Below are 17,773 nucleotides of genomic sequence, written 5' to 3' on the forward strand. Positions count from 1 at the left end.
TTGACAGACATCAAAGCCTAATAAAACCAACTATCACAGACATCAAAGTGTTACCAAACCAACAACCCAATTGCAACTATGAAGACGTTAAAGTCTTACAAAACTAACAACCAATTGCAGAATCTATAATTCCACAACATTCAAACCATTCTTTTATGAAACCATAATTCAAAAAGAGTTTATCCTAATTCAAAAAAGGTTGTTGCAAAAGTTCAACATCATCACATTTAAGGATGAAAAAAAGGATATTTAACAAAATGGTTCCTCTGTTGTTCTTTCATCCTCCTCCTACGTTGTTGTACTAGAGATAATTTTGCAGATTGAGATGAATCACATGTTTGAGAAGCCTGAGTTGCTTGAGATGGTTGGGATTGAGAAGCATGAGCTGCTTGATACAACATTAAGGATCCGTATATACTAAGATGGACATACTCGTTCCATTACATTGTAAAAGCCATTCTTAATATTGTAATACCATAATTTACAACAACAAGTAACCCTTGTATAAGAATAAGGTAAACGTGGACCTTGGTGAAATAAAATTGGTCTTTATTCTTGTAAACACGGTGTTTACAACATCTAAGACTGCTGTTATATTCTTATGGACAAAGGGGTTCCATAAATTTATAAAAATGAATCAAACAACACAAAATAAAGTTAACATATTAATTTCATCAATTGTTTGTACATATGGTAACCTCTGTTATATTTTCACACCATGTGTTAGTCTTAATCTATGATATGGATACGAAAAAAAAGAAGACACCAAATAGGACATTCGACCTAGATGTACAAACAAAAAGTGTCCTACCTAACCATTGGATCAATTCTTTGAAAACTACTTGACAAAAAAAGAAAGTTTTCTTATTTTACTATGGCGACACTCATTTTAAAAATACAGATATGCACCAAAACCAATAGCATCACACCATTAGGTCTATGCTTACAAAAATATATACTAGTCAATCATGATAGTCCCATTACCCAACCTTGTTAATGGCGCCGAGGTCTAGGTTGACTGCAGCCTGGAGGTGTTTTTAGTATAGTAACTTCCGATTTGTTTTTTTGTTTCCGAATATAAACCCTCTTTTTTCTAATGGTGACATCCGCCACATCCTTTTTTTTTTTTTAACTTCAACATTACCAATCTTCTTCTCCATCACAGTAAAAACAGATGTCTTTTCCATCACTTTCAATGCTTCACTTATCACATCACATAATTAATTTTTTTCATGTCTCATTAACTCAATAGCAAGTCGCATCCGCTGTACATTATAGTCGTATTGCAATCAACAAAAAGAAATATTTAGCGTTTAATTACGTATAAAACATTTTTACCAAAAAAATGGCACATACACAATGCATACCCGGTCATACCACAACTAATGATAATATTGCATGTATCTTATGACAAAAATGTCACACCTAGACCCGGCAATATTGGACACGACCCATTAACACGACACGAATTCGCACGAAAATAACAGTATTTGGGTCGAGCTTAATGGGTCGGGTTGAAAACGGGTGGACCCGTTACTCACCCGTTAAGCTAACGGGTCGTGTCAGTATTATTCGCGAATCACCCGTTAACCCGTTAAGAGGAAGGGCATTTTTGTAATTTTCGTTATAAAATTAACCTAGATTGAATTGAAGCTTCTGTGTTCTGTTTCGCTACCCTTCTCTCACGCCGCTCTCTGCTGTCTCTTTCTCTCAAGAAAAACAAACACTCTCACGTTCTCTCTACATCCAAACCAAACCATCAACATCAACTACCTATCTTTCCTCTTCTCCACCGAAAAGGTATGAAAATCTCAAGTATTTAAGCGTTTTAATTTTCATTTATGAATTATATCAGTACCAAATTTGTACATAACAGAATCCGTCATTTATGAATTATACCTGTCTTTCCCTTCTCTGTCTTTCTCTTAGCAAAGTGGGCTCAAGTTAAGATTCATTGATTCATTAAATGAGCATCTAAATTAATGGTATATGGGGGAACTCTTCCTATCTAATTTCCCAGGCATGCCTACACCTCCAGAGCCGTCAAATCCTCCAGTACCGCCAACACCACCACCTCCAAAGCCAGAACCACTACTACCACCGCTGCCACCTCCACCACCTCCCCCTCCGCCTCCTCCACCGCCACCACTTCCACGGCCATACCCACTCCCTGAACCAAACCCCGATCCTGTACTACGGACCGGCACTGCTGCCACCACCACCACCCTCTCCTCCTCCTCCGCCCCCAATTCTACTGCCAATGGACGGAGATGGTGTGGGAGCTAGTGTCTTAGAAAACGGTGGAGGGCTTACAGAGTGGACCAAGCTTATGAAAAGGAAAAAGGCAACGTAGATCAGTAGTGTCCGAGCCATGTTTAATTAAACACTTTATGATACTTCCACATTTATGCATGGTTTGCATAGTATGATCTGTTTATATAGGGCAAGGAGAGGAGCCGATTCAGTCCTTAATTGTTTAGTGGCTTCTGCCTATTTTATCAACTTGCTGCACTATGTTCTTTGTTTGATTTATTTATTGGTTTAGATGAAGACTTGCTAATTAAAAAAACTAATTAACAATTGCAACTCGAAAACCAAAGAATTTATTCTACTTTTGTCTTGGCAATATTGCTATACAAATATGTGTATTATAATAAACTCATTCAATGGGTTTATAGGGGACAACATGTTGCCATTATTTAAATTTATGTCTCAAGATTGAGATATCAGAAAATATCTTAGTGGATATGATGAATTTTCTATACCATTATTTTATCTTCTATTTTTTGTTTTTTTGGATATTCAATGGGTACGATAATGATTGATTAGCTGCATACTAGGCTATTATTTTGATTCTTGAAACACTCCATCCGTGAGTTTTATATTACTGTAATTGATATTGAATTTATGTCCTTTTTTTTTTCTTTTGAAGCTCATGGATGTTACAGAGAGTACCGAAGGTATGAGACTCACAGATGAGGAGTCTATTGATGTTTCAATGGGTGGGGATACAAGTGCTGCAAATGTAGAAGATAAAGAGTCAAGCCCTAGAAGCAAAAAGCCTAGAGGCATCAATATTGGTAAGAGAAAATTGAGATCTTCTGCTTGGGAAACATTTGATTTATTACCTCTTGGAGAAGATAAAAAAAGGCGTGCTAAATGTAGAAATTGTGAGACAATTTATGTGTGTGATAGTAGGTGTGGGATTGGAAATTTGTTGAATCATGCTAAAAATTGCCTTAAGAAACCACATGGTGATGTGAAACAATTACTTATGTCATCATCTGGATTGCGTTCCCCTAAATTTGATCATATCAGATTTCGTAACTTGTTAATAGAGGCTATCATAAAACATAACTTGCCTTTTAGCTTTGTTGAATATTAGGGAGTTAGGGCTTTGTTTGCTTATGTCTCGCCGGATATTAAGTTGCCTTGTAGAAATACTGTTAAGGCATGTGTGTTGAGGATGTTTAAAAGTGAAAGACAAAAACTTCAGAGTTTGTTAAGCTCAGTTCAGGGAAGAATTTGTTTAACATCAGATTTATGGACCTCTCTATGTACTGATGGTTATCTTGCTCTTACTGCCCACTTTGTTGATAAAGATTGGAGATTACAGAAAAGAATTATCAACTTTTGTCATATGCCTCCTCCACATTCTAGTGTTGCATTATCTGAAAAAATCAATACATTGTTAACTGAGTGGGGGATTGAGAAGAAGTTGTTTTCTATTACTCTTGATAATGCTTCTGCAAATACTGCTTTTGTTGATATTTTGACGAATCAATTGAACTTTAGATCTCTTCTATTGATGGGTGGTAAGTTTTTTCATGTGCGTTGTTGTGCCCACATTTTAAACTTGATAGTCCAAGATGGACTTAAAGAAATTGATTCTTCAGTGACAAAGATTCGGGAATGTGTCAAGTATATAAAGGGATCCGAGGCAAGGAAACAAAAATTCTACGATTGTGTTGCACAAGTAGGGATTGTGGGTAGTAAGAGAGGATTGAGACAAGATGTCCCTACTAGATGGAATTCAACTTATACCATGCTTGATAGTGCACTTTTCTATCATCGTGCATTTATTAATTTAGGGTTGATTGATTCCAATTTTAGTAGTTGCCCTTCTCCCCAAGAGTGGATTAAAGTAGAGAAGATTTCCAAGTTTTTGGGGTATTTTTATGAAGTGACATGCTTATTTTCTGGAACAAAGTACCCCACATCAAATTTATTCTTCCCTAAGATCTTCATAATCCAACACCAAATCAAGGCAGCCATTGAAGATGATGATATTTTCATGAACAAGATAGGAACTAATATGAGCATGAAGTTTGAGAAGTATTGGTCAGAGTACAGTTTAATTCTTGCAATTGCAATTATCTTGGATCCTCGTTATAAGTTGCATTTTGTAGAGTGGGCTTATACTAAGCTTCATGGTAAGGATTCTCGAGAATTCAAGGGTGTTACAGACACATTGACTTCCCTTTTTCATGTGTACACGGAAACTTTATCTCCTCTTCTTAATGCAAGTTTTCCAACGAATGAGACAACTAGTCACAATGAAGGTGGAGACACCATTCTTGAGGTAAATTCAAATTATGTCTTATTATTTTATTTATGTATTGTTTCATATTGTATATTTGCATGTAACTAATAATTGTTTTTTGATTTTGTATGGTGTAGGATTTTGATAATAGTTACAAAAATGGTTCAAGTTCATGTAAGAAAAATGAATTACATAAGTATTTGGATGAGGAAAGACTAGATAGAAAGCAAGATATAGATGTTCTTTCTTGGTGGCAAATGGAGCATTTTCATTATCCAATACTTTCACATTTAGCTCGGGATGTGTTAACAATTCCCATTTCTACCGTTGCATCGGAATCGGCTTTTAGTATTTGCGGAAGAGTATTAGATCAATATCGTAGTTCATTATTACCTCAAACTGTTCAAGCTTTGTTGTGCACTCGAGATTGGCTTTTTGGAAATGGAGGTAACATTTATATAGCTTAATACTAGTAGCTATTTTTTTTTTCTTTTATGTTTTTCCATTATGTGAATTCTTTGTAATTTTTATTTTTTCAATGCTTAGCAATAGATGAAGGAAGTGCCGAAGTGGAAAGTCTTACTGAAGATATTTTCAATCTTACTTGTGAAGAGACTAGATCAGGACAATGTTCCAATAGTATTTCCCTTGAAGATTGATGAAAGGTAACAATAAATAATTGATATTTTATTCATATTGTATCCCTCCATAATTTTATTTTTTTCTCATATTTGGCTGTTGTGTTTTTTGTTTCCTTACAGTGAGATTGCATATTTGGTGAAAGTTGCAATTTTGAGATCATGGACACGGAGGACCTTCAAGTTTTGAGATTAGGTTTATGGTGGAGGCTCTAAATTTGTTCCTTTTCTCCTTAACATTTTATTTAAAACTTGTTTGAATTGAGATTAATTTGAAACTCACATTGTCTAAGAGTTGTTTTATTTGCCAATGTGTAATGTGTAAGACTTATTTAAAGGATTTCAGCTTTATTTTTATTATATCTCTAATTTGAGGTGTTTTCATTTAATAATTTGTTAAAAAATATTGTTATTTTTTAAATGGGTGAAACTGGTGAAAAACGACCCATTAGCCATAACGGGTCGTGTCGTGTTATTCGCGAATTTGTGCGGGTCATGTTTGGGTCTAGTGTTTCTGACTTAAGCTAACGGGTCGTGTTCGTGTCAACCCGTTAAGATAACGGGTTGACACGAACACGACCCGTAACCCGCAAAAACGACCCGTTTGCCAGCTCTAGTCACACCATTAGGTTGGACAAGATTGACATCCAATGAGGACACAACATAAAATGAGGAGAACGTCCACCCCGTCTCAAATATCGACAAGATGTCATCATGAAAAATAGTCTAGGTTCAACAACTATTGCATGAACAACAACATAGTCGACATAAGTAACATCGAGCAAAAGAAAAACGTATAAGTATATTGAACAAAAGCTTCTCCACTTACAGTAAGTTGGCAATCGTTCTCGCGTTTCTTATTATGATGCAGATCAGGTAAACTGTCTTAAATTTCCGCTTTCTTATGAAAAATGTCGCAAACCAAAAGATACTAGTGACTAAGTACATCGTCGTGCATAAGAATATATATATATATGCAAAAAAGTGGTCTATACATTATTACTAATAATTCACATAATTGGAGCTTACATACGAAACCCACCTGCATGCAGTCTTTCAGTCGCCCATCAAATCTTGCCAGACGACAAAGCTTCTGTGTCCTAGCACATTATGTTATATAATCATTGGTACGTACCAACTTGGCGCCTTCCTGCATTTTATGAGATATAACACATCACCTTTAACAAAAAAATATCCTCATTTAATTTTATCCATTTACTTACAGACCAAAAATACGTAGGTTGGAACTATTTTGTGAAGGTGGTATCGTATAAATATTCTGCCATTACATTGATTACCTATTATAAGATAAGACACGATTGTTAGCCTCATAATACCAACATTCTAAACATATATTGATAAGTAGTCAAATACGTATTGAATTAATAGCCCTTACATCATCAAAGAGAGACGACCCAGGGGCAAGGCTTCCAAAATGGTGACGAGTTATAGATATAGCACCTATGTCGACGAGTAGTTCACTGCAAAAAAAAAAAAAAAAAGTCTTATAATCAATTTTCCTTATGTCATTATGACAACATGAAACATATTGTAGTAGAAGTCTCTGTGTATGTGTGGAGATGGATGATATAATAATTATTTTCACAAATTTGGTTCAGGTTATACATCCAAGGTTTTGGATCCAATGTATTGCAACAAAATGCAAAACTTAATAGATCTCTATCATCTTCGAAAATATTGTTGGTTATCTGGAATGGAACGACATTCAATCTCTCCAGAATTCGCTCGTGCACAATTCTTTGTCGGATTTTTGCATTTACTTTAACTTTCAACGCATTGAAGTCTTTATAAGGAGTTCTCTTGTGGGAACCTGCCTTTTTATTCGTTGTTGCATGAGTCACTACTTAATCCCTTGTTAAAGTAGAACCACAATTCTCTATAAACAAACTTCTTACGTCATTGTGACCCATTTTATCATAATGCTCATAAATCATTTCAAAATAGCATTTACAAATCAATATAAGTGAAACAAAAAAAAACATTAGATGATACAATGAGTCTGCAAAAAATAAGGACATCTAACTTTGTTATTACATCGGGAGAAAACCAAATAAAAATACAACATTATTTATAATACAATGATTTCTGCAAATCAAATACTCAATGATCGTTATCATCTAAACATGTAAACCGACAAGTGAAATTATTAAAACACATACAAACAAGCTATAACCATTACTCATGATACCTTACTGTTGTTTTGCATATTTTTTCTCACGGATAACTTCAACAGAGGGAGCCAAAGTTTTATCAAGATTTGCAAATCCTTTGACATTGTCACCTTCCTCGTTCAGAGTTCCGCCTTATTTGTCTTGCCTACTTTTTGGAGGTTTAGTATTTCCAGGATCTAATTGTCCCCCATCACACGCCATATCAAACATGTTACCATGTTCCTCATTCAGCTTAACTTCATGTTGATAAGGGTGTGAAGTGCGCAGTGTATCTTTCTCATTTTTTAATGCTAACTCAGAAATAACATTGGAGAGTGATTCATCCATACGAGCAACAGTGCCACCAAAGTTGTCATATCCTTTTTTTATTGAACTTAACTCTTTGGCAAAGTGAGTCATTGTTTTTGTATAATCTCTGAGACCTTCAAATTCAGCTTTGATAACAACTACATTGTAACTTTCAAACCCTCATCTTTTCTTTAGCCACTTCTTCATTTTTTCGGTCTCTACTTTCCTCCACACAGTGAGTGGTAGCACAGATCTATCTACAAGTAGGCTACCATGAGTTATAGCATCAAAGTAAAACAATTGAGGGAATAATAAGCAAACATCGATGTAAACTTGATTGTTACCCTTAAATGACCTGACACTATCCAATAAAAATTTGAATGAATAACTTGCGCAGTTTTTCCTTGTTATATCTTAACTGAAGCAGATATTTTAGATTCACATACATAGATGTGGTTGGACATAGCAACGTGCATAGAGTAAACATGGCAAAACCAACTTTGAAAAAGTTACCTGCTTATTCTGTCCCCATCATCATCTGCTTCAACTCATTATTATTTAAAAGCTTCTTCCCAACCAAAAAAGAATTTCGCATCTTTACAATGTGTTGCTCTCTATGGATTTGGTGAAATCAACTTCCTCTCCTCCATCCTTAACACCCATTATGTGCACGAAATTATCCATAAATATCTTAAGTGTTTTTCCATGTACCACGATCGATGATTCAGAAGGATTGAGTTTATCAATCGAAAATTGACACATTGAATAAGATTGTTTTCTGCACTTCATTTCCAGCAATGAAACAAATCTCATTTCTTGAATGACTGCTTTTTTCTCATCACTTAAAACATTTATAGTGTCATTTAGATCTTTTCAACTGCATTGTGTGACTATCTTCAAACAACTCTTGTTCGAGGCGATCGTTGAATGTTTTTTAGGTTTATACTTTGCTTTATGAGTAAAATCCAACTATTGCCACATATAATCGATTTCCTTCTTAGTATGTGGAAGAAAAAAATAAAATTCAATCAATTTATTATAAGTTATGAGTTGTAACGTCTCTATTTAAATGTATTCTTGCCAATTTAACACATTAGTATCCACCTTCTCCATTATTTTTTGTTGCTTCATTTTATCGCCCTTTATTTTCCTATTTAAAACATTCATATTTAGTTAGTCCTATAAAAAGTACTTAATATACTAGAAAAGTTGTTTAACACTTACAAATAGTTAAAATAATTGGTCTTGACTGCGATGGAACAAGTGCTGCTGTTGATGTTGATGGTGAACAACACTACCAGAAGAAACCAAGTCGAGGAGAACGAGCCGTTTTGAGCAAGCAGATGACGAAACCAGACCGTGTAGCAGAGTGTGAGCGGAGGAGCTAAACGGAGCGTTCTGGGATAAGCTGCAGTCGTTATTTTGTGTGAGCTTGGGGTCTGAGTAGTGAAAGAGCAGAAATTGGGATTGGCAGCGCGAATTGAAGCGATGGGTATGGCGGAGGCGAGAGAGCAGAGTATAAGAGGATGATCTCATCTCATCTCATCAAATCAAAGCACAATCACCGTTTTTGACTGGTCTTTTGTTGTTTTTGGCTCTTTGCCCTTATTATGCACATCACTGTTCTTTCCTACCATTTTATAATTCCAATTAATGATGACCTGTATTAAACAAGAAAAATATTGTATCATAACAAATAAACTCAATTGAAAATAATAACATGTCAACTCATATGCAAATTGTCAAATTATATCAAACAAACTCAAAGGGAAAATAACATTTTAACTCATATTTAATTGCCAAGAGGGATATGAAATTGCAGGACCCTTAGGCCATCCCCAATGGGGGCTCTATTTGGGGCTCAACCACCACAAGGCTCCCATAAATACAAACTCTCCTTAAAAAGGCATCCCCAATTGTGTAAATTTGGGGGTCTAAAACTTGAAGCACAACCGGAGTAGTAGCTAAATGTATGAGTTTGGTTGAAGCCCTTGAAACCGAGTATGACCCGCGAATTAAAAAAGCTGCAACCCACTTTTTTGGTCTTTCTCACTTCCCTGCGATTGTACAAGGCTTACTTGCCATTTATTTGGTTTGTCAACAACATGCTGACCCACATCCATTAACCAAATTTTCAAAGCTGTGTCAACAGCTTTATTCCAAAGGATATAAATGGGCAAAATTATGTCCAACGGCTATAAACGGCTATATTATGTCTTTTTTTTAATTTATTTTTAATAAATAAATAGATTTGCAACTCAATTCTCTCTATAAATATCTATCATATCTCTCATAATTTTTACACACTACAACATCTTTATCACTCTTGCTCAATTTGTCAAATTTTTTCACTGACTAGATTATTTAATTTTTTGTAATTTTTTCTTAATCTCTTTTCTACCAATGACCGAAAGTTCGAAGCAAAAAGGTGGAAATTACTCCATCGATGAAGATGTTGCTCTATGCCGAGCTTGGATAATCATTAGTGAAGATCCAATTATCGGGAATTGTCAATCAAGTGGCGCGATGCATAATCAAATAAGAGATCAATTCATACAATTTCATCTCGATGCCCAAGAAGATCATCAAAGAGTTTGAAATCGCGTTGGACAAACATCTCCTAAATGTGCAACAAATTCTTCGAGTGTCTTACTCAAGTGGCAAGGTTGAACAAGAGTGACCAAAATGAAAATGACAATGTGAGTTTTTTAAATTTTAAATTTTATTTTGCCAACTTAATATTTTGTCAACTAATTTAAATTCTTGCATATAATATGTATAGATTATTGATTTAAAACGACTTTTTTTCGAGAGGACCAAGAAAGCATTCCTCATTGACCACTGTTGGAATGTTGTTCAATATGCTCATAAGTTGTAACCCTTTGAAGGGTTCCAATCCTCCCCCTCTGTGAATGCTTCTCCAATAAGTGAATCTATTTATGTAGATGATGATTCACATTATGAATCCGTTCCAGAAACTTAAGTGCCTCCACAAACCTCAAACCCACGACAAAGGCCTATAGGACACAAAAAAAGCTAAAAATCTAAAAAGAAATGTTGTTGTGGAATAGTCATCTCAAGATGATAAAGAGCTCAAAGAAATTATGAGGTCTTACAAAGATTGTATGATTGAGAACAAAGAGTTAAAGGTTATGTTTAAGGAAACCACCACAATCCAAACTCCGGCGAGAAGGCGATGGGTCCAACAGAAACAAGCTCATATTATCGAAAAGAGTTCTTCCCGTTCGCTAAACTTTGAGGATGAAGTCTATCATCCCCAACCCCCGGAAGATGATGATTTCTAGAATAGTTTAATAGTTTGTTTTATTTAAAGAATATTGTAGTTTGTTATGTGTAGGTCCCAAATATTAAGAGTTGACACATCTTTGCAACGGCCTTCCTCCAAGTTGAGGCCAACTTTGGTATTTCCTGATGCATGTTCAGCATATAAAGAAGATATGATCTCCATTGCATTAAGCCCAACATTTTCAGCTAGCGTTTTAGGCACCATCTCAAAGCTTTCGCCAAATTTTGCTATAGCATACTGATCCAATCTGCAAGACCATTGTTTCTTTAGTGGGTTATTGCACTACTGCCCAATCAGAAATCTATGACTGGGAAAATGATAACAAAATCAAGTTCCAATAGTTGGTATAGACATCAATATTCTATTTTATGTTTCAGGGACAACATCTTGAGAAAATCTTAATTCACGCCATTTACCCTATTTCTGTAAAAGAGAATTCCTTTACTCTCTTAGCTAACTCAATTTCAGTAGCTGCCGCTCTTGGAACAATGCGGCTATCCTTGCACATTGCCTGAAAATGAAATGCATTACGACAGTAAGATATTAATTCCAACGGTTTGGACATCTGATTAAACAATTTATTCAAAAGTTCCAGAGAACCATATGCTAACAATGATTGAAGAGGTAAAACAAAATCAACCTAACAAGAACATACAAAATTCTGAATGTTCCTTGTAAATTACCTTGTAAGTGTTCACTCCATCATCAACTGCTCTTTCCAGGTCATCTAATATACTATCAGTACTCCCTCGTATAAGTACAGTAGATACAGAGTTACCACTTTCTTCATTCTTCACAACGGTGACTTACATGACAAATCATTGGACATGTTAAAATGAAATAGGGGAAAACAAATGGGGCAAGAATAAGCAGATTTATCGACAAAATACTATGTAAATCACTGTTTTATACTTGCTTATTATCCTTGAATGAAAGTTAATACTTGATTTTAATTCTTTTATATAGTTTATAGATTTTTCAATAAAACTAATGTATCTCAAAAGGCTTATGCCACGTTCTGCAAGACATGTAATGCCTTTCGCCAACACCTTACCTCTGAAAACACTGATGTCCTTGAAAAGATTTTTAACATACCCTAACACCAGCAATTTCCTCGACTGAGACAGAGTCAACATATCCTGATCATCCGAGTTAGGCTGGCAAAGCGTCAACTGTTGCAAACATTAAAAGTATATTAGGAAGCATTTAATACAGTTCTCATAAAATTTCAAATTCTATTAAAATTGTCATAGCAACAACATCCGTTGTACGGCAAAATTGTCTTAATTCAAATTTTGAACTGATTTTCGGCACCATAAGCCTAGAATCAATAACCCAAAAAGTAAAACACTAACATATCTAAAGGATCTCTAAGAGACCCAAATAACTTCAAGGGGGTATTGCATATGTAAGTGTGTATCTAAAGTCAAGTACAACATTAGTGGATATGCATGCATGTATGACAAGACAATAGAAAATTGACACTTACTTGTAACGCTCACAGAAATGTAGTGCCATCTCTCCAACTGCTGCTCCACTCACAATTACTTTCGCACTAATCAAGAATCGCTTTGATGAGCTCCTTAACTTTAGCATATTCAGTCTTTGCATAATTTTCTAGCTAAAAGATGCCAATAGAAGGCTTATTAGAAGCCATGTGAGACATAAAATCTATCTTTGCAAACAAATTATGGAAACAGAAAGGCAAAGGCATTTTCTGTATCCAAGACAAGCAAGTTAGGAAGATCAAAATTAATATGCACAAAACTTTAATATGCAAAGACTACAGTAACAGGCATCAGATATGATACTACCAACCCAAGAGAAAGAAAAGGTCAAAACAGTTAACAATAAAACATACTAGGATCATTACAAAAGAACCTGAGAGTTTAAAAACTCATCCAATATGAACAGTTAACACTTCTCAAAGATAACTGCAATCCAGAAGGGATCTTCTTTCTCAAAAAGTACCTGATCAAGAATATGAATTAGGACAGTTCCTTTGGTCTCAGTTGCAGAGGTATCAACACCACCAGCAAACATAGCAACCTGAAAAGGTGTAAACAAATATACAAAGCTTAGAAACCCAAACCCATGAACCATACATTTGCACCACATAAAAAGCTTGAAAGCTTTTATCATTAAAAAAAAAAACAGCAATTGGATCGCATAACAAAAACAAGTATGATCAAGTATAAAGAATTATAAACTTCAACAAAAACATATTGTTAAGCAGAAACCCAAGGATACAAAGTTTGTCAATATTTTCTAAATCAGTAGCTCAAAATACAAACACAATATTAACAATAATTTTAGCTAACCAAACCCAACCTATTTTTATAATTCAACAATCTACAAAAGAAGCATTTAACATACTTTAAAAGAATCAAAGTACAACTCAATGCTAAACAAAAATTACTAAAAGGACAACACAAAAACATCACTGAATGATTAAACCTGTCAGAATTAATAATAGACCATGATCAAACACAACACTTCATTACATATATATATATATATGTGTTAAGCAAATATCAATATACCTATAAAAAAAAAAATTCAAAACAGAAGTGTGCTAACCTTGGCCTTCTCCATTCGCTTTATACTCCTCACAACATCGGTTTTCAACACCATACCTCAAACTACTGTACAGTTATGCAAACCCTCACCCACAATTTTTGCAACACGTACATTATCCACATTAAAGTTTGCTGGGTTCTTAGGGCATACTTGTATGCATGCCTATATTGCCCAATAAAAAATCTACCATTAGAACTTGCTGAGTAACACATTATTGTTCTTTCTTATCTTTTTCTTTTTCTTTTCTCCTAAATAGCTGAGCAGCTGACATAGAAATTAAGCAATAACAAATAAGGGTATGCAAGTTATACTTACATCAGCAACAAGTGAGGATAAGATATCTTCTGGTCTAAACTGCTTGCTGGCAACAGCTTTCATTCTAGAAACCACTTGTTCTTTGTTACAGACATCCATATTCTCAAAACCTGGCTCTACCAGTTCATTTAGGATTTCAATTGTTTGAAATTTTCAAACAAGGTGTAAATAATCAGAACAGAAGAATTCTAATAACCCAAATGAGTAACCAATCAGCAAATCATTGGCAAACCTTTTTTATGGCTTTATTGTACCCACTGATGATCTCACTTGGGCGCATGCCCATCCTTATAAGCTCCTCTGAGTTTTGCAGGAGCTCCCCAGCAAAAGAAATGGTTAAATTAGCAACATCACCAATCTCCTCTTGCTGAGCCCCCTGCCAAAACCAAAAGCTTGGCAACAGGATGCTGAACCTGAAGCTCATTGACAATGGTGGCAGCATCATTTGTCACAAAGAGCTTGTCTAAATGATTGATAACCATCTTATTCATACCTGAGCAGTAGTGAGTACAAAAACAAATTTTAAAAACGAATTGAGTTCAAATCTAGTAAACAAAGACTGTAAGTTTTAGCGTAAGAAGCGATACCATTGGGAGCCAGAGAAGTTCGAGTGATGGCAGAGAGTTGCTTGTAGGCATCAATGTTCTTCACCACCGCTTCGTCCAAACCGGAGAGGTGCTTGTGCCCCTCATTCAGCATTGATTGTATTCCGTAAAGCTGTATTTCAAACCCCTTCTTCTTCTTCTTCTTCTTTTTTTAACTAAAACTTAACCTAGAAATGGCTACCTAGACCTTGCTCCCTCCAACTGAAGCCTTTTTCCTTTCAACCAGTCTCTTCTCGGTGCTTCTTCGCTTTTTTCCTTTTAGCACTTTTTTTCTTTTCTTAGGGTTTTTTTTTTCTTTTTTCAAGTTTACATTACATTCTTTTTTTATTCTTTTGTTATTGGGAGGAAAGAAACCCTGGGGTTTACAACCACGATGGTAAGAGCACTTCCACCCCTATAGGCAAAGGTAAGGCAAGGGCTGCCACTATTCAATTTTGTTTCCACCTTTATGGGCTAGGGCAAGGTCAATTACTATTCACATGAGATATGAGGAGATGAATTTGTATAGAGTTTTTGGTGCGGGAAGTAAAGAATAATATAGCTAGGTATTTATATATATAAAATTATGAAATTTTTGGTATTTTTTTCATTTTTGGGAAGTAAAGCATTGTGTCAGTAGCCTTCGGGCAACAGCTCAAGCGATTATTGCCCGTGGCCTTGCCTAGGCTCGTGGGACCCACCCCTTGCCCGGGCTGGACTTAGCTAGCTGGAGTTGCAATTTGGCCCTTGGGTGCCCTCCTGCTCGGGTATGCTTTGTATGATGGACTTGCCCTAACCCCACTCAATTTTAACATGAGCTAACCCGCTTGCAAATTGGCTTTTATTAATGATTATATAATAGGATCAACTACGTAAAATCCCCTGAATTATGAAGTTGTTACAAATTTATACATGAATTTTCCTTATTTTAAAGAAAAATAACATTTTTTGAGTTCCCTACTTGGATAGGTACCAAACAGGCCCTTGTTTCAATTTTGACACTAGCTCCCGTATTTCTAACCCAACTCTCTCTTTGATAGCTCTCATGCCTCTATTCCATCTATTCAACACAAGATGCCAAGTCTATCTTAAATATATATGAATTTGATTGTCTCCAATTCGTGACTAAATCAATTTAGGGTTTAAAGAGAGGCTTGATAGCATGTACATATATGAATCAAAGTTGTGGTTATGAATTAGTGACCTCCCAACATGTATATGAATCATATGTTTTACCTATATTTAATATTTATTTGTCATAATTGAATGTTTAAAAGGCTTACGTCTCGCCTTGACAGACATAAAAAGCCTCTTTTCAACGCCTCGCCTTTCAAAAAATTGATATCTATGCAAGCCAAAAATACTTCATCTAAATCAGAACATGTAATTCCTCTGCCAAAATATATTTCCATAAGTATGATTTTATCACTATCTTCTTCACATTCTATTTTAGTCTTCTCCCCAAAGCAAAGCCCTGTAATCAAACAGAAGTCATGACGAGTGAACTGAGCAATGTCACACCTTATCAAGAAACTCACTTCATCTAAGTCTTTCACACCAAGCCTGGCGACTCAATGCAAAGCCATCTCATGTACAATTTGCTCGCTAAACTGAATCTTAACAATATTTGCAAGATGACCAAAGCATAAGTTTTTGAATTGCTCTAACTATTCTTTGGTCAATTTCGATGAAATTGCAGTTAGGCATGAACTTGCATGTGAGCAGTTATTCACCCGTGCAACATATGCCCTATGGTTCTAGTCATACTACCTCCCCATTAGATCTCATTTCCTGAAAATTCTTTCACAAATATAACTTCATTATTTATTTAACACATCATTCATTCAGCTAACTACACTTAATTTGAACATAATACTTTTGTACAAGTATTAATAAATTCAAATGCACAACACATAAGTTATTATACACACATAGAAATTTAAATTCAATTTAAGCTTAGTCCCACTTGATAGTAATATCACAAAATTTTCACAATCCATTTTCAAAATTTTTACGTACTTTCAAATTTTATTTTCTACCAATTCATTCATAGTTTATTCCTTGTCAATACAAAGTGCTCAATTACTAACTCATTATTGACATGATGTTCATTTCAATCATATGGGTTATATTTCAATTTCTTTACTTTCGTTATCATCATCATATTACAAAACACCAAATCATGCACCACTAATAGCAAATATATTACAAAAATCCTAACTTTATCAAAACTGAAATTAAACTCAATTACTTACATATTACCAAATGCTAATTCCAAATGCAACTTAGGGTTTTCTCAAATGTAACAATTGAACATTGGCACTTATCACTTTCAAAATAGACGATTTGCTTTCACCACTTCGTTGTAACATTTGCTCTTACAATATAGCTTTGTCTTTTCCACTCAAATTATGTAACTGATTTTATTGGTAAATATGGAGTTGCCTTTCAACTTTCGTGGATTCGCACAACTAGCCGGATTCCAAAACATGGCTTTCAAATTGATGGTTTCTTGGCGCTTTTCAGCGATTATGCATTCAAATCTTGGTGTTAATTTTTGGTTTGTGGGTTTCAAATTTGGGTTTCTTTTCACCTATTCTTGTGTGGGGGGTTTTTTTTTTTACCAGTTCTTATATGTAACCTTTTTAAACCCACGTTTTAATCTCAGTCATTGAAGTTCATTGAATGGCCACAATTGCTGTTGACACCTAAGCTATCTTTTTTCTTTTTTGTTTTTTGTTTTTGGGTCAAAAGGCAACTAAGTTATCCACATAAGAGAAATTCGCATATATAAGAGCACCTTCACCCCAAATGACAAAGGCAAGGTAAAGGTAAGGTAAGGTTGTCACTATTCACTTGAATAGTGGCAGCCTTGCCTTTTTTGCTTCCACCTCAAAAGGCAAATGCACAATTACTATTCACTTTAATTTATTTTTTATTTTTTATTCTTAAACCATTAATTTTGATAAGCTTTTCGGATAAGATTTTCGGTTGCCACGTGTCACTATTTATTATAAAATTCTCACCTAAAATTTCAGATAACATTTTCGGATAAAATTTTCGAATTAAATTTTCGGATAAGATTTTCGGTTGCCACGTGTCCATATGTTGTTATAACATTCAGATCTCAAGTTTCAGATAAGATTGTCGGTTGCCACGTGTCTCATTTCAGATAAGATTTTCAGATATTTATTTAAAAAATTATAATCTCATATTTCAGATAAGATTTTCACCCTCTAAATTGAGCCACGTGCCTCATTTCAGATAAGATTTTTGGATATTTATTAAAAAAATTCTAATCTCAGATTTCATATTAGATTTTCACT

The 17,773-nt window shown here is 34.8% G+C and overlaps 2 pseudogenes; both read right to left on the reverse strand.

The window, feature by feature from the left end:
* Positions 1-1,979: 1,979 nt before the first annotated feature.
* Positions 1,980-2,373, reverse strand: LOC148917810 (uncharacterized; annotated as a pseudogene).
* Positions 2,374-10,989: 8,616 nt separating this feature from the next.
* On the reverse strand, positions 10,990-16,235 carry LOC148917811 (T-complex protein 1 subunit theta-like; annotated as a pseudogene).
* Between the last annotated feature and the right edge of the window lie 1,538 nt (positions 16,236-17,773).

This window comes from Prunus mume, linkage group LG4, assembly GCF_029339155.1.
Source record: "Prunus mume cultivar Tortuosa linkage group LG4, ASM2933915v1, whole genome shotgun sequence".
Lineage (NCBI taxonomy): Eukaryota > Viridiplantae > Streptophyta > Magnoliopsida > Rosales > Rosaceae > Prunus > Prunus mume.